Here is a 23,348-nt window from a genome sequence, read left to right as displayed (position 1 = left end):
TTGTAATCATTTTTTCTTTTGTTCCTCTTACTATTTTGTCCAATTCTTGTTGTTCATTTTGAAATCCGTACTGTTCTAAGTCCTTTTTGTATCTTGTTTGAATTTGTAGGTACGGCCACCAGCCTAATTCAATTCCCTGTAATTTTAACTCATGATTTGTTTTAGGTTTTCCTTGTCCATCCAATAACTCCTTATATGTCAATATCCTATTCAAATCTATTAGATTGGGGTAGATAATTGCTTCCATGGTTGATATCCATCTGGGAATTTTTGTGTAAAAGTTGCTTTTGATTTTCATCCATATTTCTAGTAAGGCCCCTCTTACCTGATGCCTCTGGAAATATTTATGGGCTTTACTCTTTCCCTCCCAGATAAAAGCATGCCTTTGTTTTATTTTTATTTATTTTTAAGCCTGCAACTTTACCAAATTCCTCTACTTCTTGAATTAATATTTTCCCTGTTTCAAGGGGGTCTTCTATTATAAAAACCATATCGTCCGCAAATGCCTGAGTTTTGTATTCTTTTTTTATTTTTAACCCTTTTATTTCTTCTTTTTCCCTAATCCGTGTTAGTAAAACCTCCAATGAGAGGATAAATAGAAGAGGAGATAGTGGGCATCCTTGTCTGACCCCTTTATTTATAGTGACTTTGTCTGTTAGATCTCCATTTACCATTATTTTAGCTGTCTGGTTTGAATATATTGCCTTAATCATTCTAATAATTTTTTCTCCAAATTTCAAAATAGCTAATTGTGTAATAAGAAATGGCCAATTTAAATTATCAAAAGCTTTTTGTGCGTCTACCAATACTAATGCTAATTGTTTTTCTGGATAAGCTTTATAATATTTTAATACATTCATTATAACTCTTGTATTATTTCTTAATTGTCTCTTGGGTAGGAATCCAAGAGACATTTTTTTTATACGAATGAATAATTTTATTTAATATTTTTTAAGTCTTTCCGCAATGATCATCATAAATATTTTATAGTCAGCATTTAGCAGCGAGATTGGCCTATGGTTTTGGATCAATTGATTATCTGTTTCTTCTTTTGGAATTAATGTTATAAATGCCTCAGTGCATGAACTTGGCATTTTTGTTTCTCCTAGTACTTCATTGTACAGTTATAACATGATTTCCTCAAATGTTTCTTGAAATTTTTTATATATGTCTGCGGGGATCCCATCTGGTCCTGGTGATTTATTGTTTTTTTGTTTCTTAATTGCCTCCTTTATCTCTGTTAGAGTTATTTTTCATTTAGCATTTCTCTTGCTTCCTCTGAAATACTTGGTAGGTTTCTCTCTTGTAAATAATTTTGGATTTTTTTTTCTGAACTATTTTCCTGAATGTATAGAGTTTGAAGAAAAAAATTGGAGTATACATTTTTTTTCTTCTGTCTTATGGAACAAATTCTCATGTTCGTTCTGTAATTGCTGTATTAGCTTTTTGGTTTTTTCTTTCTTCAATTTGTGAGCTAGCCATCTACCTGGTTTATTTGCTGTTTTGAAATAGTTTTGTTTCGCCATTTTTATATTACGTATCATTTCTTCTTGAAGTGTTAGATTGATTTTGTGTTTCACCAAATCTCTCTCTTCTTTGATTTAAATATTTTGTGGTTCTTTCTGCAACACGGTCTCCAACTCTTTAAGCTTCTCCTGTAATAGTGTTTGCTGTTTCGTTTTTTCTTTATTTCTCCTTGCCGTATATGCTATTGTTATACCCCACACATAGGCTTTTGTGGTATCCCATAGGTTTTGTAATGTTGTTTGATCTTTCTTGTTTTCCTTGAAGAAAATATCTAATTCCTTATCTATCATTTGTATATATGATTTTTCTTTTGCAATTCTCTGATTTAGCATCCATCTGAATTTTTTCCTCTGACCTTTCCATTATACCATTAGTAGATTGTGGTCTGCCCATGTATTTGGCCAAATCTCCATATCTTCCACGTTATTGATCAATTCTGGGTTTATCCATGCCATATTGATTCGAGACCACGAATTGTATGGATGGGAAAAGAAAGTACTGTCTTTTTTTGGATTTAGCTGTCTCCATGCATCCCTTAAATATAATTCTTGCATCATTTCAAAAAAGGTACTCGGTAGTTATCTCCTTTTCTTTTTCTTCTTTATATTCCTATGATCTATTTTGTTGTCTGCCACCGCATTGAAATTGCCTATTATACAGACAATCTGATTCAATTATTTTCTTGTGTAATTTATTATAGAATTCTTTTTGGTTTATATTTGGAGCATCAATTCTCACCAACAGAATTCTTTTTTGATTTGTTGTTATTTCTGTCATTAAAAATCTGCCTTCTCTATCACTAAATATTTTCCTCAGATTTGATCAATCTTTTATGTATACTGCAATTCCTCTTTTCTTATTTTGTTCTAACACCAGATGCAGCTTTCCTAATTTGGGGTATTTTAGAATATTACCATTTTTTAATATGGACCTATTGTAGGCAGACAATACTCATATTCTGTCTTTTGAGTCTTGTTAATGTTTGTTTTCACTTGGCCATTGAATTGATACCATTGATGTTCAAGGATATCATCTTTATTTCATCTTCCATCTTATTTGTATGTTGGTTTTGGTCCTTTCCTTGTTCTTGTCTCAGTTTGTGTTCTTGTCCTGGCTCCTTCTCTCTCCTGTTGTTCTGTTTCCCTTTGGTCCCTGATATCCTGCTTTCTAAGTTTTTCCTCTGATGTCTGTTCTTCCTGACTCTTATTTTCTGCTTCCTCTCTACTATCTTGTTCGTCCACTCCTATTAAATAGTGATCATAAAATTCCTGTGCCTTTTCCAGCAAGTCAATACGATTTTTTTTCCTGCCAGGTTATTATCATTCCCTCAGGGATAAGCCATTTAAACATCACTCTGTATTTGAGCAGTTGGGTCAATAGGAAATGGTAGTTTCTTCTCCGTTCCCTTATCCGTTTTGGTATCTGTTTTAATGTTATGATTTCTTTTCCCTTATAAACCAAAGACTCTTCTCTTGTTTTGCTGTAGACTTCATCTCTTGTCTTTTTTCTTGTAAATCTTACATTTATCTCTCTTGGAAGTTTATGTCTGCATGCATAGTTTGTGTGGATACTATACACATCGTCCAAGTCATTTTCCACTTCCTGCTTGCTTTTTTGCAGAAGTTCAGCCAGGAGTTCGGCCATTTACTTTGAAAGATCTTCCTCCTTAGTTTCCACTATATTTTGGAATCAAAGATAAAACATTGATCTCTCCATCTCTAAATTTATAATGATCTCTTCCATTTCTTTGTTGACTGCCATCATTTTACTTTCTGTTTTATCTAGTTTCTTCTCCTTTTGTTCCGTTCTAGTTTCCATTATTTTTATTTTTTGCTCATTTTGTATCTTTTCCTGCATTGTACCATTTTTATCATCTAGTTTGCATATCTCTCCTTTCACCTACCCTATATCAGTGTGGGAGGAAGGAGGAGAAAGGACAAAAAGGAGAAAGAAAGGGAGAAAGAGGAGGTGGGGGATAGTGGGATCCTTGCTGCTTTCTGACCTTGGTGGTTTTCTTACAGACATTTCATTACCAAACTAGGTAACATCATCAGTGCTAGAAGGGAATGGGGTTGTGGGGAAAGGAGGAGGAGGAGAAGTCGAAGGACAAAAAGGAAAAAGATAAGGAGGGAGAGGACTGTGGGGTCCTTTGGTGTTCTCTGAACTTGGTGGTTTTCTTGCAGGCATCTCATTACCCAACCAGGTATTATCAGAAAAAATATATAGAAAAATGGGCTACAGAGGAGAAGGTGGAGGAGGAGGGCGATGATCGTGTGGTCCTTGGTGCTCTCTCAGCTTGCTTGTTTTCTTGCAGATGTTTCATTACCCAAACCAGGTATTATCATCATCATCAATGCTAGAAAGAGTGGGATATATTGAGAGGAGGAAGAGGAGTGGGGGTGGGTGGGAGGGAGATGACAGCGGGATCCTTGGTGTTCCCTGAGCTTGGTGGTTTTTAATTATTTTTAGGGAATTTTTATTTATTTATTGTTTATAGAATGTTTATTACAAGAAATGTTATTCCTTTTTGCAAATGTTTTATTTATGATGTAATATGTTGCTTTTAAGTGTACAGGTTGGTGCATAGTTTATGTGTCTCAAGGTGGCTGCTTTTCTATGAGCAGGCCAGGTTGGTGCAAGGCAGCTTTGCCAGATTTTGTTTGTTTCTGTGTGATACCGGGTTGTTTAGGTAATTGTGAGGTGGTTGCTGGTTCTGTGAGCTTCCTGGCACTGTCCTTTATAATTTCCCACAATGCCTTGATGGTTTTTATTCCAGTGGCTTTGTCTTTCCTGTTCTTAGGGTTAGGGAAAAAACTAGTTTCATCTGCAGTCTTTTGGGGGGGAATTGTTATTTTTTGGTGTTTTCCTGGCACTGTCATAGTTTGTGTGTAGGGGTGTGTAATGTCCCGCAGTTATCTACACATTAATAATGATCAAGTACTAATAATATTTCCTTATACATTTTAGTGACCTTTCCTTTCATAATTGGTGTTTTCTTTCATACTTTTAGATTTCTAATTGCTGTTTCTGTTAGTTAGCAATTGATAAAACAAATTCCATGTGAAAAAGTATTCGAAGCCTTCTTGATTTTAATTGTCAATTTATTCATTCTTGCACATTCTAATATTTATTCATTTTCATATCTTTGTTTTTTCCACTGTTGTGCAAACACAATTCCAACAGCTATTAACATGTGTAAAATTAAATATGTATTTATTCCCTTTGAAATACAAGTAGTAAGTAGTAAGCTACTTACCTTCTGTAAGTAGCTCTTTTATTGTTTTGTGTACTTATTTTAATCTTATTTAAGTAGTAAGTGCACAAAATAATAAATTTCCTTTTTTATATCTTCTTTTTGTAGATCATCCATTGGGGCAAAAAATTCAGTGACATCATCTTGGCCACTCCCATCCGGTCACATGACTGCAAAGCCACTCCCACCCGGTCATATGGCCGGCAAGCCACTCCCACAATGGAGGCCACACCCACAGAGTAGGTTCCAAAATTTTTTGAAACCCACCACTGATATAAATATACTATATAAATATATACAAATATATTATTTAAGTCTATATAAGTTTGCTTTCATGTTCTGCCTTAGTGCTGTCAGTTTGCCCGAGGCAGGCAGCTAAACTCCACGCTTAGGAATCTCTTTCAGATCAAGTTTATTATCAGGCATCCTTAACAGCAAAACTTACAGTTCAGTATTAAGATACTTCTGACTTTCCACGATCTGTCCCAGCGCGTAGTGTAAAAAGTCTGTGGTTTCCTATATCCCTCCATGAGCGGAGATGAGGGGATGAGCGGTGGCTGCCATCCTGGTTAACAAAAGGTGATTCAGAGAGAGCCCGGTAATAAATCACTTTTCCCTGGCAGAATACCCACTGCCCAATCAGGGAACACAGATGTGGTCACTTGTTATGGAACTGAACTACATTTCCCACAAGGCAGCTACATTTCCCATGAGGAAATTTCTTAAAGGAGACAATTCTTAATTCCTACATTAGTTATATACTATTGGGACACCACACTCCCCGCCTGGAATTATAAATTCCACTACTTACTAACTTTTGACTAAAGGCAAACAAAACATGGCATAAAACAATGCAAATTTGACTTCTAATTAACTGAGTTACATAAAGGCATAGCATGACTATCTAATTAACTAAGATAAACAAGGCATAACATCAAACATGTAACTAACTGACTAATTAACTGAGCATGCGAACCTAACTAACTGATTAACTAAGCCATATTATCAAACAGTGCAAAGAATCATGCAAACACAAAGCATGCAAAGCTTGAGGTTCAATCTTCTAGTTCAGTCTTCCATAACAGCAGTTCTGGGTCGCTGATTGGTCTGGTGTAGAGCTTCTTGGCGGGAAACTGCTTTGCGACCTGAGCTTCCATCTGACGAACTAGTTCATCATTACTGGGTAGGGCTTGGTGCACAAGTCCCATAGGCCGTGAGTTCCAATGGACACAAATCCCTTAGGCCATAAGTTCCAATACATGTCTTTGGGAATGAAGTTCCCTGCTGGTGCTGGCCAGTCACCTATCTTCTGGGTCAGCAAGGTGGTCGGGGTGAGGACAGTTGGTTTTTCAGGATCCAAAACCTCTGGAACCAAGGCTTGAGAGTTGATGACAGCTGCCCCCTCTACCACGAGGGTGGTGATAACTATCACTGCTAAGCCCAACACGAGAGGCTTCCGTCTGGAGAAGTGTTTGAAGCGAGTTGGTTCTTGGGACTGGTTGACCAGTAGTTGTGGTGCTAGTTTCACCATTCCCATGATGAGACTCATGTTAGCGTTGTTCTCCCCGCTGTAGATGAAGTGAACATTGTTCTCCCTGCCGTAGAACCTGACGCCTCCTATGGCTGCTATTGCCTTCATTGTGGCAGTAGGCAGGATGGGGACATACTTGTGCTGGACAGGAACACTTTGGAGACAACTCAGGGAGTCTCGCCATATTTGCCATTCTTGCTTTTGTTGGTTGTGGTGTTTGTCGCTGGACCACATGAAACATAGATAGCTTTGATGGTCTTCTCCAACAAGGAATAAGTAGAAGATCTTCTGGATGGTCTCCAGGATGGCTATGACTTCCTTTCTGAAGTGGTGGAGCATGCTGAGCAGACTGTTGGTGAGGTCAGGTCCTGTGAGAAGCACTTTGTTCAGAGAGAGGCCTTGGGATTGCACGCTGGTATCAAAAACTGCTCGAATCTGGCCTAGCTCTTGTGGCTGGCACTTTCTAAAGGATGGCAGGTGCCAGCATTCCTCATCAATTCTTGGAGGTGGAGCAAGTTCTATGTGTCCATTCTGGACCATCTTGTCTGGGAACTCCACTAAATGAGCTTTCATGTTTATGATTTGTCTCAGATTAAAGAGGCAAGAGAGAAGTTGCTCATAGTTATTTGGAAACCGTTGTCTTGGTATGCCAAAGACTCCATTGTCCATTGTCTAGCCCTACCGGCTATTAACTATTAACTTTATATTATCTGCACCCTTACCCTACTGGGACTGTTAACAACTTATCAATTTATTCAAGGTCAGACCTGCTCCGCCTGCGGGAGGCCCCTCTCTCGCAGGTATGGCCCTTGGCTCTCTCAAGGGCCAGCCTTGATGACGGGTTTGTGAACCCCGAGAGGTGGATTTTTATACTGTTTTTAGGGGGTTCTGGGAAGGGGGGGGGATAACCAGGCCAGAAGGGAAGCCAGTGCCAGACGAACAGGTGAGTCCAGGGGGGAAGTGAGCAGAGTGGGGGGTGAGAGGGAACAAGCTATTCCAGTAGAGGGTTGTTTTATTACAACGGTCGCGGGGAGGGGTGGATGCGAGGACAAGAGAAGATCACAAGGTCGGTTGGGAGACCGTGGCTGCTGGCTACGCCCGGTCGTTTGTACCAACCCCCGCAACCTAGGTGGTCGGGAACTACAGAGACAGGGCCTGCGGCTGATGCTTTGCAATGCAAGGTCTGTGACCAACAAGGCCCCCCTCATTAATGAGTTGATCTCTGAGGGGGAGCTGGACCTTGCAGGAATAACGGAGACCTGGTTGGGTCACGAGGGTGGTTTACCCCTCGTGGAAATGTGCCCACCGGGTTTCCATGCATTCCATCAGCCTCGGGCCCTGGGTAAGGGTGGAGGGGTGGCGGTAGTTATACGGGATGGTCTAGAGCCGAGGGAGTTCACTGTTCCTCAGATACCCGGGTGTGAGTCACTTGGTGTGAAATGGGGCCCAGGGAGGCAGTGGGGTCTGCTGATTGCATACTTGGCTCCTCGCTATACGTCAGAAGCCCTGCCCGAGCTCCTCGAGCTGATCTCGGAGACGGCGGTGGAGATCCCCAAACTTTTGGTTATGGGGGATTTCAACCTGCCGTCGACGGGAGCAGCATCTGAGGTGGCTCGGGAGTTCATGGCTTCCATGACAGCCATGGGCCTGACCCAACTAATTCAGGGCCCCAAACACGAAGGTGGCCACACACTGGACCTTGTTTTTGTATCTGAGCAGTGGACGAGTGATCTGGGAATAGGGGATTTAGATATTACTCCCCTGTCATGGTCAGATCACTCATGTCTCCGGCTAGACTTCCCTGGCGCTACCCCTCACCGCGAGGAGGCGGAGCCAGTTTGTCCAAGCTGGTACCGCCCCAAGCACCTGATGGAACCAGATAGGTTCCAGATGGAGCTTGGGCCATTACCTGTAGCCCTGACCCGCGCTCAGTCGGAGGACCTAGTGGCCGCCTGGAATAGGGCGACGGCTGGGGCCTTGGACCGGGTTGCGCCTTTGCGACCTCTCCTACGGCAGCGACCCACCCGGGCTCCTTGGTATACGGAGGAGTTGAGGGTGATGAAGCGCCATAGGAGACGTCTAGAGAGCAGGTGGAGGTCTTCACGCTCCGAGTCTGACCGACACAGGTAAGAGCCTATTTACGGACTTACCTTGTGGCATTGAGAGCGGCCAAACGTAGACACTGTGCCGCTCTTATTGCATCTGCACATAACCGCCCTGCCGCCCTGTTTAGGGTGACCCGCTCCCTCTTGGTGCAAGAGATGCGGGGGCTCCCTTACAGGGAAGAGCAGAGGAGTTTGGAGAATATCTGCAGAACAAAGTCGCTCAGATCCGAAGCGGATGGGCCCCCTCCAGTGGTCTGGACGGGCCTTCAACAGCGAGTCTTGTGAGTCCACTCTGGGAGAAGTTTGAGTCTGTTGCCCCCGAGGATTTGGACAGGTTGCGTGGACGGCTGCGACCCACCACATGTTCATTGGACCCGTGTCCCTCCTGGCTGGTACTGGCATCCTGGGAGGTGACACGAGGCTGGCTTCTGGGCCTGGTGAATGCCTCGTTGGGTGAGGGATCCTTACCAACTGCCTTGAAAGAGGCAGTGGTGAGGCCCTTACTCAAGAGGCCTTCACTTGACCCAATGGAGCTAGCTAATTATCGTCCAGTCTCCAACCTTCCCTTTCTGGCGAAGGTTGTTGAGAATGTGGTGGCGCAGCAATTTCCACGTCACCTCGATGAATCCGATTATCTAGACCCACGCCAGTCCGGCTTCCGACCCGGACACAGCACAGAGACAGCCTTGGTCGCGTTGGTTGATGATCTCTGGAGGGCCAGAGATAGAGGTTGTTCCTCTATCCTGGTCCTATTAGATCTCTCAGCAGCTTTTGATACCATCAACCATGGTATCCTACTGCGCCGGCTGGAGGGGATGGGAGTCGGAGGCACCGTTCTACGGTGGTTCGGCTCCTACCTCTCCGGCCGGATGCAATATGTGTTGACAGGGGGGCAGAGATCGACCCTGAGGCCACTCACTTGTGCTGGGCGAGATCATCCGTGGTTTTGGGGTTGAATACCATCTGTACGCTGATGATACCCAGCTGTACATTTCAACCCCAAGCCACCCCAACGAGGCTGTCGAAGTGATGTCCCGGTGTTTGGAAGCCGTCGGGGTCTGGATGGGGGACAACAGACTCAAACTCAACCCCTCCAAGACTGAGTGGCTGTGGCTACCGGCACCTCGGTTCAGCCAGCTGACTCCATCGCTGGCCATAGGGGACGAGCAATTGCCCCCTGTGGAACGGGCGCGCAATTTGGGCATCCTCCTAGATGCCTGGCTGTCAATGGATGACCATGTGGCAGCCGTGGCAAGGGGGGCGTTCCACCAGGTTCGCCTGGTGCGCCAATTGCGCCCCCTACTGGACCGGGATGCCCTACGCATAGTCACTCATGCGCTGGTGACGTCTCGCCTAGACTACTGTAACGCTCTCTACATGGGGCTTCCCTTGGGACGCGCCCGGAGACTGCAGCTAGTCCAGAACGCGGCCGCACGGGTTGTCATGGGGAGTTCCAGATACTCCCATGTAACACCACTCCTGCGCGAGCTGCACTGGCTGCCTGTGGTTTTTCGGGTGCGTTTCAAGGTTCTGATTACCATCTTTAAAGCGCTCCATGGCATAGGACCTAGTTACTTGCAGGATCGCATCCTCCCACATACATCCCTGCGGCCAATCCGCTCACACAGGGAGGGGCTTCTCCAGGTGTCGTCCACTAGGCAATGCCAGCGGGCGGCGCCAAGGAATAGGGCCTTCTCTGTTATGGGCCCAACCCTCTGGAATGTCCTCCCCCCCGATATTAGAACCACCACAGACTTCCGCTCCTTCCGACAAAAATTGAAGACTCACCTGTTTCGATTAGCTGGCCTGGCATAATTATAACTGTTGCAACTGTTACCTCCTGGAAATATATTCTCAACTGGTATTTTAAGGGTATTGTTTTAAATCTAATTGATTTTAGGGCTTTTAGAGCCATATTCATATTCTTCTGTACAGTTCTTTTAATTTTTTAACCTCCTCCATATGTATGTATATCTATATCTATATTTATATTTGTATTTATTATCTGTTTGTACACCGCCCCGAGTCCTTTTTGGGAGAGGGGGCGGTCTAGAAGTGCGAAGAATAAATAAATAAATAAATAAATAAATAAATAAATAAATAAATAAATAAATAAATAAATAAATAAATAAATAAATATTGGAGCCATCCAATTCTTGGTGGCATCCTGTTGGAATTCCTTGACCATGGGCCTCAGAAATTCTTTGTTCTCTATCGACAAGGTCAAGTCGTTGTCTTCTTTGCTGGTCTGGAACATTGTTGTTCCTAGAACTGGTTTGATTGATGAAGTCGAGAAGTGTCCTTGATACGGTCTCGAGTGGGAAGTTGTCCCATTACTGAGAGCGTAGTTTGCAAAGGCATTCGCCTGGGTTGGGACTTGTGGTTGATTGACACATATCGTCCCAAAGATGCCCCTTCCAAGTTCTGTCTTGAGGGCGAATGGAGAGCCCTTTGGGGCTTGAGGGGTGAAAGCGTTGGAGGGTCTGCTCCTGGCAAGAGCAGGATTTCAATTTTTGGATCTAGAGCAGGAGCATGATTGCTCATGTGCTTCAGGTGAGATGTGGTGCTTGTTACCTCTGGTGTCGCAATCTCACTGCGATCATCTGGTAGATCACCCCATTCTAGTAATGGCGGCAGTGGGAACTGTGCATTCTCATTTAACACTTTTATGCAGAGTCTATCCATTTTCCTCCCCACCGTGCACTGGGACACGGTGCACGTCAATGTCATGAGGTGTGTTTCATCTCTTTGGAGGTTGATGAAGCTGTCAAGTGCTGAACTGACTGATGTGCTGTAACTTAGCACATCTACTATTTCAGGCATCTTTTCGTCTGTGCTCGAGTCGCTTTGAAGGTCTGCCAAGGGTTCTTTCACCTCCACATTGAGGCTGTGAACCACGGCTGCTTGTGTGTTTGCCTGCGGAAGATCCTTCACTGTTGCTGATGGACTACCCTGGTCACCTCGTGTTTCTTGGTTCGTCGGGGTAGGCTCTCCAATTTTAAGGAGGGGTCGAGTTCCGACACTTGAGATTCCCCTCCTTGTTCCTGTTGTACCACATGTTCACTGTTTGTGTAGGTTTTGACACATGTGTCTGGGTTTTCCACTTCTAATTTCCTAAAACTGGAGGTGAAGGAGGCTCTGTCAACCTCGGCCTGTGGAACTTTGGCCTATGGAACTTTGGCCTGTAGTAGCCTTCTTTTGGCTTCCCACTTGTGTTGATGATATTCCACTTGAGCCTGAAATTTGGCTTTCACAGCTGCCCTCTTTGCCTGAAATTTGGCTTTCACAGCTGCCCTCTCTGCCTGAAATTTGGCTTTCGAAGCCACACTTTCTGCCTGAAATTTGGCTTTCAAAGCTGCCCTTTCTGCCTGAAATTTGGTTTCCACAACTGTGGATATTCTTGACCTTTGGCTGTAGTGGGAAGATTGTTGTGAAACATTGTGAGTTGCCTTTGGTCTGAAAGATGAGGCTTTTCTGGAGACATAGGAGGAGGTTGAGTATGAACTGCTGAAATGTTGCATACGAACAATGAGATACTTTGAAGTTGGTCTTCTTGTCCGGTGCAGTCTCCCTCTTCAGATAGGTTTGGATAACGTCTTTGCTGCATTGAAACTTCTTGTTACGTTCTCTGTTTAACTTCTCAATGTGCATCTCCATTTGAATGTTTTTGTCATCATTTAGTTGTCGCTGGATGTCATTGAGGCGGTCTTCATAATTTGTCCATCATCTGTAGAAGTAGTCCATGTCCTCATCCAATAAGCGGAGGCACATGGGGGTTAGGTGTTCTTTGGGTTGGTCACAGAGATGCTGTAACTCTCATGCCTTCGATAGGAGGTTTGCCCGCTTAATCTGCATAGGCTTTCTATGCTTTCTTAGGTCATAGGCTATCTGACATGTTTCTGTCTTTTCTGATAGTTGGACATCCAATTCTGAGTTTTGGATGACCAATTCTGAGTCTATGGTGGGTTCAGGCATGGGGTTTGGCATGTCTGACCCTTCTGCCATGGCTAGAAAGCTTCTATGACTAGGAGTAGCTCAGGAAATTTCTCAAATGTGTTACGAATTCTTTGAGTTCAATTCCCTTTTTGGCCACTAGGGTGCATTGCAAGACTTTGCAGATGCGAGTGCAGTTCACTCGTCGGCCACTAGGGTGTGCTTCAAGACTTGAAGATGTAGCTGCAGTCCACTTGTCGGCCTCTAGGGTGTGTTGCAAGACTTTGAAGACGCGGCCGCAGTTTGCTTGTTGGCCACTAGTGTGTGTTGCAAACTTGAAGATGCAGGCGCAGCACACTTGTTGGCCTCTAGGGTGCATTGCTTGACTTTGGCAATGTAGGCGCAGTGTACTTGTCGGTCATTAGGGTGTGTTGCTTAACTTGAAGATGTAGCCGTAATTCACTTGTTGGCCACTAGGGTGCATTGCAAGACTTGAAGATGTAGGCACAGTGTACTTGTTGGCCTCTAGGGTACGTTGCTTGACTTTGGCGATGTAGGCGCAGTACACTTGTTGGCCTCTAGGGTGTGTTGAGGTGTTGGCTTGAACTACTTGGTTGCGGTTTGTAGAGGAATCGCTAGAGGGCGCTGCTTGTGACTACTGTTTGAAGTGACTGGTAATGGCGTTCTCCCTGATGAGGTGACCATCCAAGCTGACTTTCCAGTTTTGGAATTCCTAAGGGATTTTCACCCGAACTCGGAATTCGTTTTGGACCTGGCTAGCTTGGTACCTTCTATAGGAGTTGTGCCCTTTCTCAATAATTCACAAACAATTACACATTGGTTTCTTCTGCTGGACTACCTCTGCTTTATGTCTCTTTTAGCTGTCTGCAGGCTTTGCACGCCCTAAGTAGATTGGCCTCTTTATTGCCTCTCGTTGCCAGGACAACTCATCAATAAAGTTCAAAGGAGTTGGGAGGTCGGCTCTGGGCTACTGACCTATTTCTTACTCAAATTTTGTTTCCATGGAGATCTTTCCATGAGGCATTTACTACCTGCGAGATTCCTCTTCTTTGTTAGGTTGGGACAGAAAGGGGGGTTGCTTTATCATGAGATTCCTGGGTTCCTTTTTTCTTAATTACAAGAAGTCCTTTCATTTCAGGAGAAATAAACAGCTTTTCTCACTGCAAGCTGGATGCCTCTTCAGCTTCTTCTCAGTTAAAATGCAGAAGAGGTTGTTATACATTTCTCAGCGTCTTCTCTGCCTAGAGGGAGCTTGACTTACTACCTCTTACTGAAAGAGGAGGTGGGGTGGAGTCATTCCTTGCCTTTTACTTGAGAGGATGAATAGAAATATAAGCATGCAAAGACTTTTCTCTTCGGGGAATAGAAATTACCCAAGACTTCTTACTTGAGGGGAATAAACTTCAAAGCCTTTTCACTCTGAGGAGGTTAAAGGATTTCCATAGGCTTTTGCCCGAGGGAAACAAATATTTATAGACTTCTTGATGAAGGGAAATATAAACATTCACAGACTTTTTACTGTTCTGCCTCAGCGATGTCAGTTTGCCCGAGGCATGCAGCTAAACTCCACGCTTAGGAATCTCTTTCAGATCAAGTTTATTATCAGGCATCCTTAATAGCAAAACTTACAGTTCAGTATTAAGATACTTCTGACTTTCCACAATCTGTCCCATCGCGTAGTGTAAAAAGTCTGTGGTTTCCTATATCCCTTGATGAGCGGAGATAAGGGGATGAGCAGTGGCTGCCATCCCGGTTAACAAAAGGTGATTCAGAGAGAGCCCGGTAATAAATCACTTTTCCCGGGCAGAATACCTGCTGCCCAATCAGGGAACAGAGATGTGGTCACATGTTATGGAACTGAACTACATTTCCCACAAGGCGGCTACATTTCCCATGAGGAAATTTCTTAAAGGAGACAATTCTTAATTCCTACATTAGTTATATACTGTTGGGACAGCACATTTCACATATGTATATGTCCACTGGATATTATCTATGCATCTATGAGGATATATGAGAATATATATGTGAGAATATATATGTCAGAGAGTATAAAATATGAAGATCTTTAAGGTATTCTATGCAAAGCTCCAATTCTAGTTTTAAACGAACAGCTATACAATAAATAATATCTATACAGGGTTTTATATACTTATATCAGGTTATTTAGATTGCACAGATTTCTGGAAACTTAGAAAGTTCTTTTTCCTTGTTCTTACTGTTGCATCAGCTTCTCCTCCTTTAAAGTCCAGGAGGTTGCCTTCTATCTATTTAGCACAATCACTATCACAGTTCTCTCGCTTCCCCTGCCAGATCAAATTTCCACTGTCTTCTTTCCAGGCAGAGGCTTCTTGTAGCTTATTCCTTCCTTTTCTGCAACCCACAATGTTTAGTCCTAGTCTAATCACAATCTCAGCTCATGTTCTTTCTGCCTGTAGTAATTCTCCAGCAAGTTCAAGCCGTCAGTACATTTCCTCCATTCCTTCTCTGAATGTTAACTCCGTCTTCTCAAGGTTCCTCTCCCACTGCTAAAGTGCCACTTTTTTCTCCGCCTTGGAGACTCACTCACCCACTAGGCTACAGGTTTACATTTCCTGAGAGTCACACCAGTAAATCATTCCAACTCCTCGAAATCCACCGAAACTTTCAGCTGTTTCCCTCTTCTCGCTTCCTTCTCCATTTAAAGGACTGTCACGCTGCCGGATCCAGCCATAAAGGCCAGTCTTTCCCACACCAGATTTGAGAGGTTTCTCCTACTATAACGGGGCTGGCACATCTCCCTGTTATCCTCCGAACTTCCCCTCTCTGATGCTGGTCCCTCTGAGACTCAGCTCTGCCTTTGCAAGCCTCCTGGCATGGGAAATCAGGCAGAGAGAACAGAGCCCTGTTTTCCTGCTCCACAGCTGGTGCAGCTGGAGTGTGTTTGCAGTAGTGCCTCCCGGTTTTATTTTATTTTATCAATTTTTAGTACTCCTATTGGATCCTTTTTTATTTAATTAACATTTTTCGGTAGAGATAACAGCATAGACCATAACACAGACAAAAGTTTTTGTTGCTGCCAAGGATTAAAAAGGCATGGGAAAAAGAAAGAAACTCCATGGCACCAGCCCGGGATCTCTCCCTCCATTGAAAACTGCAAAACAACCAAGAATTGAGGAGCACTTTGTTGGCAAGAGATCTGTAAGTAAAACTAACCTCCCTCCCACATTCTCAACAATCTGGAGAGATTAGAATGGGACCTTTACCTTTACCTTTTTACCTTTTATTTCGATTTTTATACCGCCCCCTCTCCCCAAAGGGACTCGGGGCGGTGTACAGTCAAGTGAAATAGATAAAATAGACTACAAACATGGAAACATAAAAACATAGAAAAAAGATTTGGCAAAACAGCAGTTACTAGACTTTCCCAAGGTGGGGGGGGACACTGAAAGCCAGCTCTTCTCACAAACAACTAGTCCAATTACTTCCTATATGGAGTATGAGTTAAAGGCTAAAAAGGCAAAGAACAACCAGATAATTCAGAGTACGGAGAGTTTATCTTGGGAAAATTCAATGGAGTTTATGGCAAAGCAATGCCTTCTCACAGCGCAAAAGGTGGTTTCAATATTCAAACAATTAATTGCCATCCAACACGATTTAGAGACATTGAAAAAAGACTTAGGTGTTTTTCTTCAAGTACAATATTGGGCCCCAGGCACCCCCACTAAAGTTCTTACAGAAGACTTGGTTAACTCCCATACTCAGGATAAGGAAGAGGAAAAAGAGCAAAGAGCCAGAGAAACAGTTAAAGTGTTGGATAAAAAGTGGCAGTCCTCTCAGAAAAACAATCCCTCCCCAGACAAGGCAACGAGAGAGAAAGATATTAATAGAGAAGCCTACGAGAAGTCAGGAAAGCATCTCTCCCCCAATTACAACAATCACATAGCTCACTACAAACCCAATGGATTGCTTTTAGAATTCATATGAACGGACTTAATTATGGACATTGGAATACCAGAAGTGCAATACTAAATTCCCTAAGCCAGCTTCTTCACTGTCACAGGGGTCTGATTGATCTCCGTGCTGTAGAGTGGCTCCCTGAGGCCCCAAATTAGAAGTGGATTCTCCTGTCGTTCAACAGGCCACCATACCACAGATGCTATTCAAGATGAAGGCACATTTAGCCTCCTTTCAAATCTTTCCCATCAGAGTCTTTGGTGAGGAAAGGGTTACTCCTTTAATTATTAACATGCGAGCTCCCAAGGTGGCTGCCTCTTCCTCATTTTCAACCTTGGAAAAGGGAGAGAAATACAGTGGGTGTCAACCAACCTTGTCTGGTGAAGAGATACTTAACAGCACAGAACCTGGTCTGGTTAATGCTTTTGGCGCTCTCCCAAGGAAAGAACAAGCCAATATATTATTCAAGTAAGAATATTTAAAGAAATCCTTATTGGTCACAATGAACACAGCAGAGCAGCTTATAGATCTGGTTTCCCCAATAATTGAGCCTCCCACTTCTCCCCCAGAGGACAAGGGATTGCATGAACACAAGATCATGTAAAATGGAAGCCAAGACCCAAAGGAGCCATTAGAGGTCCCAGTAGAGATGGAGATGCTTTCATCCCTGTGTGAATATCCCAAGACACCTTCAGCACCAAATCAAGAAACTGAGAGATGACCCACGTCACAGCCACCATCTCAAAGAATGAAGTATGACCTAATAACTCCTTGCCCTACACCCAGAGAAGAGGCATCAGAATGGCAAGCTCTGTTAGCCGGTGCTAAAACCTCTTACCCTGAACAAGTTCCTCAGGAGTCTACACAGGGCTTAGATGGAACCCCCCTACTTTTAGAGAAGGCAATTTTGTGAGCAATTATACCTCAATCCATTGCAACAAACCAACAACTTCCCTTTGTATAAATCAAGTTTCCTGATGAGCTGCAAAAGATGACTCACTTTCCCTTATAACCTGGAATATAGTGGGCTGATCTGTTCCATCAAAAGACCAACTCTTTTTTGACTTTATATCACAATTTAACATCCTCGTCTTACAGGAAACCTGGGCCTCCGCAGAGATACAGTTAGATGGTTATTGGGTTAACTAAATCCCAGCTGTCCCAAGCAAGGTGGGTGGGAGAGCTAAAGGGGGTATTGTGACATTAGTTAATACATCCTTGCAATTTAAGTGTATATCACTGCCACATTTCCAGCCATGGGTTGTGACTACCTTACTCTTATTTAAACAGGCGAAGATTTTGCTTTTTAATATCTATATTCCTCCACTTAATAAGAATAATGTGATCAACAAGATTTGGGACAGCATAGAAGATGTTATTCTTGGCTGCTCAGACAAATACCCCAAAGCAGCAATAATTATAGGGAAGGACTTAAATGCTAGAATGGGACCAAATGATTAAGCATTATTTAATCAATTCCCTTTAAGATCCACTATGATGAGAATGTAACAGGAGAATCCCTGCATTCCAGACAATTTAAAGACCCTAAAGCAAATTGGGCAGGTTTGTGTGTAAGACAGATGACTGTACGTTTGGATCTTTGTATGCTTAATGGGTCCACATGGGGCGATTATCCAGCAGAATATACTTATTGGGGAGCAGGAAGAAAATTCACAGTTGATTACTGGATAATATCATATGACCTACTGAAGTTCTTACAGAAGATGGAAATAGATTCGCGACTGGAAAGCAATCATAATTCAATACACCTTATTCTCACATTACACCAGAAATCTCTAAGGGCAGGCACAGCCTACCTATCCAGGTTAGAGAGTCAAAATACCCAGGTAAAAATTAAATGGAATGAGAAAAATGCTAAGGAAGTTACCAAATGGATGTTAGTTCCAGAAACCATAGAGCTACATACATCTCTACTAAGGAATGTTTGGAGGATCTTACTTAGAGTGGTTTGAAACTTTAATTTTAAATTTGAATTCGGTTCTCATTAACAGAACACTAGCTCACTCCAAAAGTCGGTCTCAAAAAATAAAAAAATGGTTCAATAGAGATTGCGTGCAACTAAAAAGAATATATAATATGAAGTACAGGAAAAGTAAAAATGCCCCTTTTGAGGATCACACTCACTACTTAAAGCAGTTGAAAGCACAATATAAGACCCTTCTAAAAGAAAAGAAAAGTGCGGCTCTGAAGGAGTCTTGGCATAGATTAATTACTTCAGTCAGGACAAAAAAATACATCCCTTTTTTGGTACATAACCAGAGGATTGGGGAAACTTCCCCTACCCCTAACTAATCAGGTTCTGATTCATGCCTGGGAAGAATATTTTAGGAAGCTATATACAAACCCTGACTATGTAACCAAGGAGAGCCAAACTAGTTTCGACCAAACGCCTTACTGGCCCCCTGTTACACTAGAAGAGATATCCCGGTTGATGGGAGCCCTAAAGGCTAATAAGGCACCTGGTGCTGATAATGTCCTGCCAGAAATAATCAAAAAGAACACCAGTTGGTGGGCTCCACCAGTTGGTGGGCTCCACTAGCATCTCTGTTTACATTTATAGATAAAACAGGCCGTATGCCAAGAGATTGGGGAGTAGCAATTATCATACCAATTTATAAAAATAGGTAATAGAAACGACCCAGGCAATTTATTTATTTATTTATTTATTTTATCAGACTTATTAGTCGCCCCCTCTCCCCACAGGGACTCGGGGCGACGTACACAAGCAACGGTCTACGGACTACAAAGAAGGAGGTAAAAATAAATAAATACAATAATCAAAGAAGTTAAAACCCCAATAAGAATAAAAGTTTAAAAGCTAACATTGACAATTAAAATTAACCAAGGGGTGGAACAGTTGTCGAGATTATGCCAGGCCGGCTAGCCGAAACAGGTGGGTCTTCAGTTTACTGCGGAAGGAGCGGAGATCGGTTGTTGTCCTGATGTCTGGGGGGAGGTCGTTCCAAAGGGTGGGACCCGCCACAGAGAAGGACCTACTCCTGGGCACCGCCCTCTGACAGTCTCTAGAGGACGGCACCCGGAGAAGGCCCTCTCTGTGTGAGCGAATGGGCCGCAGGGATGTATGGGGCAGGACACGATCCCGCAGATAACTAGGCCGTATGCCATGGAGCGCTTTAAAGATGGTGACTAACACCTTGAAGCGCACCCGGTAGGCCACAGGAAGCCAGTGCAGCTAGCGCAGGAGAGGTGTTATATGGGAGAACCTTGATCTCCCCATGATTACCCGCGCGGCTGCATTCTGGACCAACTGCAGTCTCCGGGTGCACCTCAAGGGGAGCCCCATGTAGAGAGCATTACAGTAGTCCAGACGAGACGTCACCAGCGCGTGAGTGACTGTGCGCAGGGCCCCCCGGTCCAAAAGGGGACGCAATTGGCGCACCAGGCGAACCTGGTGGAATGTCCCCCTCGCCACGGCTGCCACATGATCTTCTATAGTCAGCCGGGCATCAAGGAGGATGCCCAAATTGCGTGCCCGTTCCACCGGGGCTAATTGTTCATCCCCGATGGCCAGCAATGGAATGTGCTGGTTGTATCGGGGAGCCGGGAGCCACAGCCACTCTGTCTTGGAGGGGTTGAGCCTGAGCCTGTTGTCACCCATCCAGACCCGCACGGCTTCCAGACAACGGGACATCACTTCGACGGCCTCGTTGGGGTGGTTTGGGATGGAAATGTACAGCTGGGTATCATCAGCGTACAGGTGGTATCCCACCCCAAAACCACGGATGATCTCGCCCAGTGGTTTCATATATGTGTTGAACAGGAGAGGTGAGAGGATCGACCCCTGAGGGACCCCACTTTTTTTCACAACCGGATGTCTGCGACACAGTGAATTCTCTCGGAGTCAAATCTTCCCGGATGATTATCGCTACCCCACCGCCCCTACCCTGGGCCCATGGCTGATGGAACACCCGGTAACCTGGAGGGCACATTTCACCGAGGGGCAACCCCCCCCTCCGGGCCCAACCAGGTTTCCGTTATTCCTGCGAGGTCCGGCTCCCCCTCTGAGATCAAGTCCCTGATGAGGGGGGCCTTATTAACCACGGACCTCGCGTTACACAGCATCAGCCTAAGGCCCAGGCTCTGCCGATCCTGTCCACCTAGACTGCGGGGGTTGGTACAAGCGACCGGGCATGTCCAACAGCCCCGGTCTCCCAACCGACTATGTGTTCTTCTGGTGTCCTCGCGCCCGCCCCTCCCTACGACCGTCGTTATCGGATTCCCCCCCATAGGAATGCTGTAACCTTTCACCTCCCCCACTCCGCTCCCCTCCATCCTGATCCCACCTGTTGACCTGGCTATATCCATACCCCCAGGTTGAGTAACCCTCCCCCCCTCCCTGGAACCCCTTAAAAATTTTAAAAAACATTTTACTAAAAAACCCCTGATCCCCCGCTTCCTCCACCTCTCTGGGTCAATAAACCCTTCATCGAGGTGTGCCCTCACCAGGGCAGGGGGGCATACCTGTGACAGGGGGGACCCTCGCAGTTGTAAAATATCAGCCCTTGAGTAGATTATGATGATGATAACTATGGCTATGGCAGGTCCAGGATGTAAATACATGTGAAAAGGCCAAGATGTAAATGGGTAAATAAAAGGAGAGAGGAAGCCTACAACGCCGAACCATGATAGTCAATAGACCTCCATCGAGGCCCAGAGGCAGTTCTTAGAGTTCTTAAAGTGCTTAAATCGGAAATAGTCCTCCATCGAGGCCCAGAGGCAGTTCTTAAAGTTCTTACAGTTCTTAAAGTGCTTAAAGAGGCAGTTCTTAAAGTTCCTAAAGTTCTTAAAATTCTTAAAGTGCTTAAATCGGAAATCCGCGGGGGGGGGCGCGGGGGGGGATAGGCGAAGTGCCAAGGCCAGTTTCATGGCTTGTTCATCTTCTGGGGTCGCCCAAAGCCTCCGGCGGCCCCCCCCCTGGCTTGCTTCTTAAATCTCCACAGCTCCTCTCTGGCCCCTTGGCCTCCTGAATAGGCAGCTCACCGCGGTTAGAGAGATGGAAGGAAATATGGCACCCGATGTTTCAATGCCATCTCCGCCGGTGCCGCCATCATCGCCGTCGCCGGCTGGGCCCACACACCACCCCCGAACAGTTTGTTCTCCTCCTCACCGACTCGCTTCCTCATGGAAACGCTCCTCCGCTCTTCCGTTCCTCTGTTTCTCAGCCGTCTCGCCATCCCGGCAGCCATGCAAGTCACATTTCCGTTTTTTCCGGTTTTTCCGCTGCCATGGCTCAGCCTCAGCGTTCTCGCAATCCTCCATCTCCTGTCCATCTGGCTGTCTGATTTTCCCGGGTCTCAGCTATCCCCCCCGGGTTACAGTTGGTTCTCAAAGACGGCCAGGGTTACCACTGACCCCCTCATGGTCCCCAAAATGACCGGTGGGGGCCAAAAGCACCCGCTATCCCTGCCAGGGAGCCCCATCATTACGGAGCTCTAGGAAGGTCCCTCCATTGCCCCGGAAGCTCCTCCTCTTTATAGACCCATTAGTCTTCTGAGCGTTATTAGTAAACTGTATGCCAAACACCTAAACTATAAACTTCAGGATTGGCTAATTTCAGGGGGGATAATCAAAGACAAACAAGCCGGGTTTAGAGAAGGAAGATCTATGGTGGATCATATCTTGGTACTCCACCATTTAGTACAAAAATACATGTATTAAAAAATCCTCTCTTTTTGTGGCCTTCCTTGATTTTAAGCAGGCCTTTGAATCAATATCTAGGATCATCCTGTAGGAGAAATAAAAATGCACCACTATCGATAAACGCCTCCTCTTCCTCATACAAAAATTGTATGTCAATTCCACCTTGAAAGTGAGGTGCAATCCCCAAGGGAGTTTAACTAGCCCAGTAAGGGTACAAAAAGGGGTAGGGCAGGGTTGCATCCTGTCCCTCTCCCTCTTTAACTTCTATATCCCCTGATCGATCTCTTACAGAACCCTGATTTCCATCCTCCTAACCTAGCCCAATACAAAATTCCAATTCTCTTATATGCTGATGATGCCACTATCATTTCACAAACTCCTGTAGGACCTAAGAGAGCAATTAGGGCAACACTTGGTCCTTAACTTTCATCAGTGGTGGGTTCCTACCGGTTCGCACCGGATCGCGCGATCTGGTTCCAGACCGAACCCGGAAGTAACCGGACCCGGAAGTAACTTCTGGGAACCAGCACCGGCCCTGTCGCTCAATCGCCCTTGCTGTCCCAACGCAGCTCACTCGCTCGCTCCCCCGCCTGTCCACACTAAACTAGCTAGCCTAGCTCGCCGCTCACTGATTGGCTGGAGTCCAGCCAATCAGTGAGCGATCTGGAGGTGACCCATTTAAAAGTGGGTCCTCCATTTCAAAACTCTCTTCCCTTCGCCTTGCAGGAGCTTGCTGCTTCCCTCAGGTAAGTAACTAAGCGCGAGGGGGGCGGCGGGAGGCTAGCTTCACCGAGGAAAGGCCTCCGGGCCTTTCCTCGCTGAAGCACCAAGCTGGTGTAGGCCGCGCGGCCGGCGAGAGGCTATCTTCACCAAGGAAAGGCCTCCGGGCCTTTCCTCGCTGAAGCACCGAGCTGGCATAGGCCGCGCGGCCGGCGGAAGCCGCGGGCTTGTGGGGACATCATGGGCGGCGGGAGGTGAGGTTCCACGAGGGAAGGCCTTCAGGCCTTCTCTCGCTGAAGCCGCGGCCTCGCGGGGAGGTCGCGGGCGGCGGGAGGTGATGTTCCGCGAGGGAAGGCGTTCGGGCCTTCTCTCTCTGAAGCTGCGGCCTCGCGGGTATTGAGTGTAGAATATTTTTAAATGGTTTACTTCAATTTATTGTGTGTGGATTCTTTTTTTAAATTGTCTTAGACTATTTTAAAAAAGATTCTATCCAAAATAAATTTAAATAAACCATTTTAAAATATTCTATACTCAATACTTTAACATGTATTGTGCATAGAATTGTTTTAAATTGTTTTATTGTAATTTATTGTGTATTGAATATTTTTAATGGTTTCATTTTAAATTATTGTGTGTGGAA

This window comes from Natrix helvetica (genome assembly GCF_964273705.1).
Source record: "Natrix helvetica genome assembly, chromosome: 4".
NCBI lineage: Eukaryota > Metazoa > Chordata > Lepidosauria > Squamata > Natricidae > Natrix > Natrix helvetica.
The sequence above is the reverse complement of the archived record's forward strand: the minus strand, read 5'-3'. Positions refer to the sequence as shown.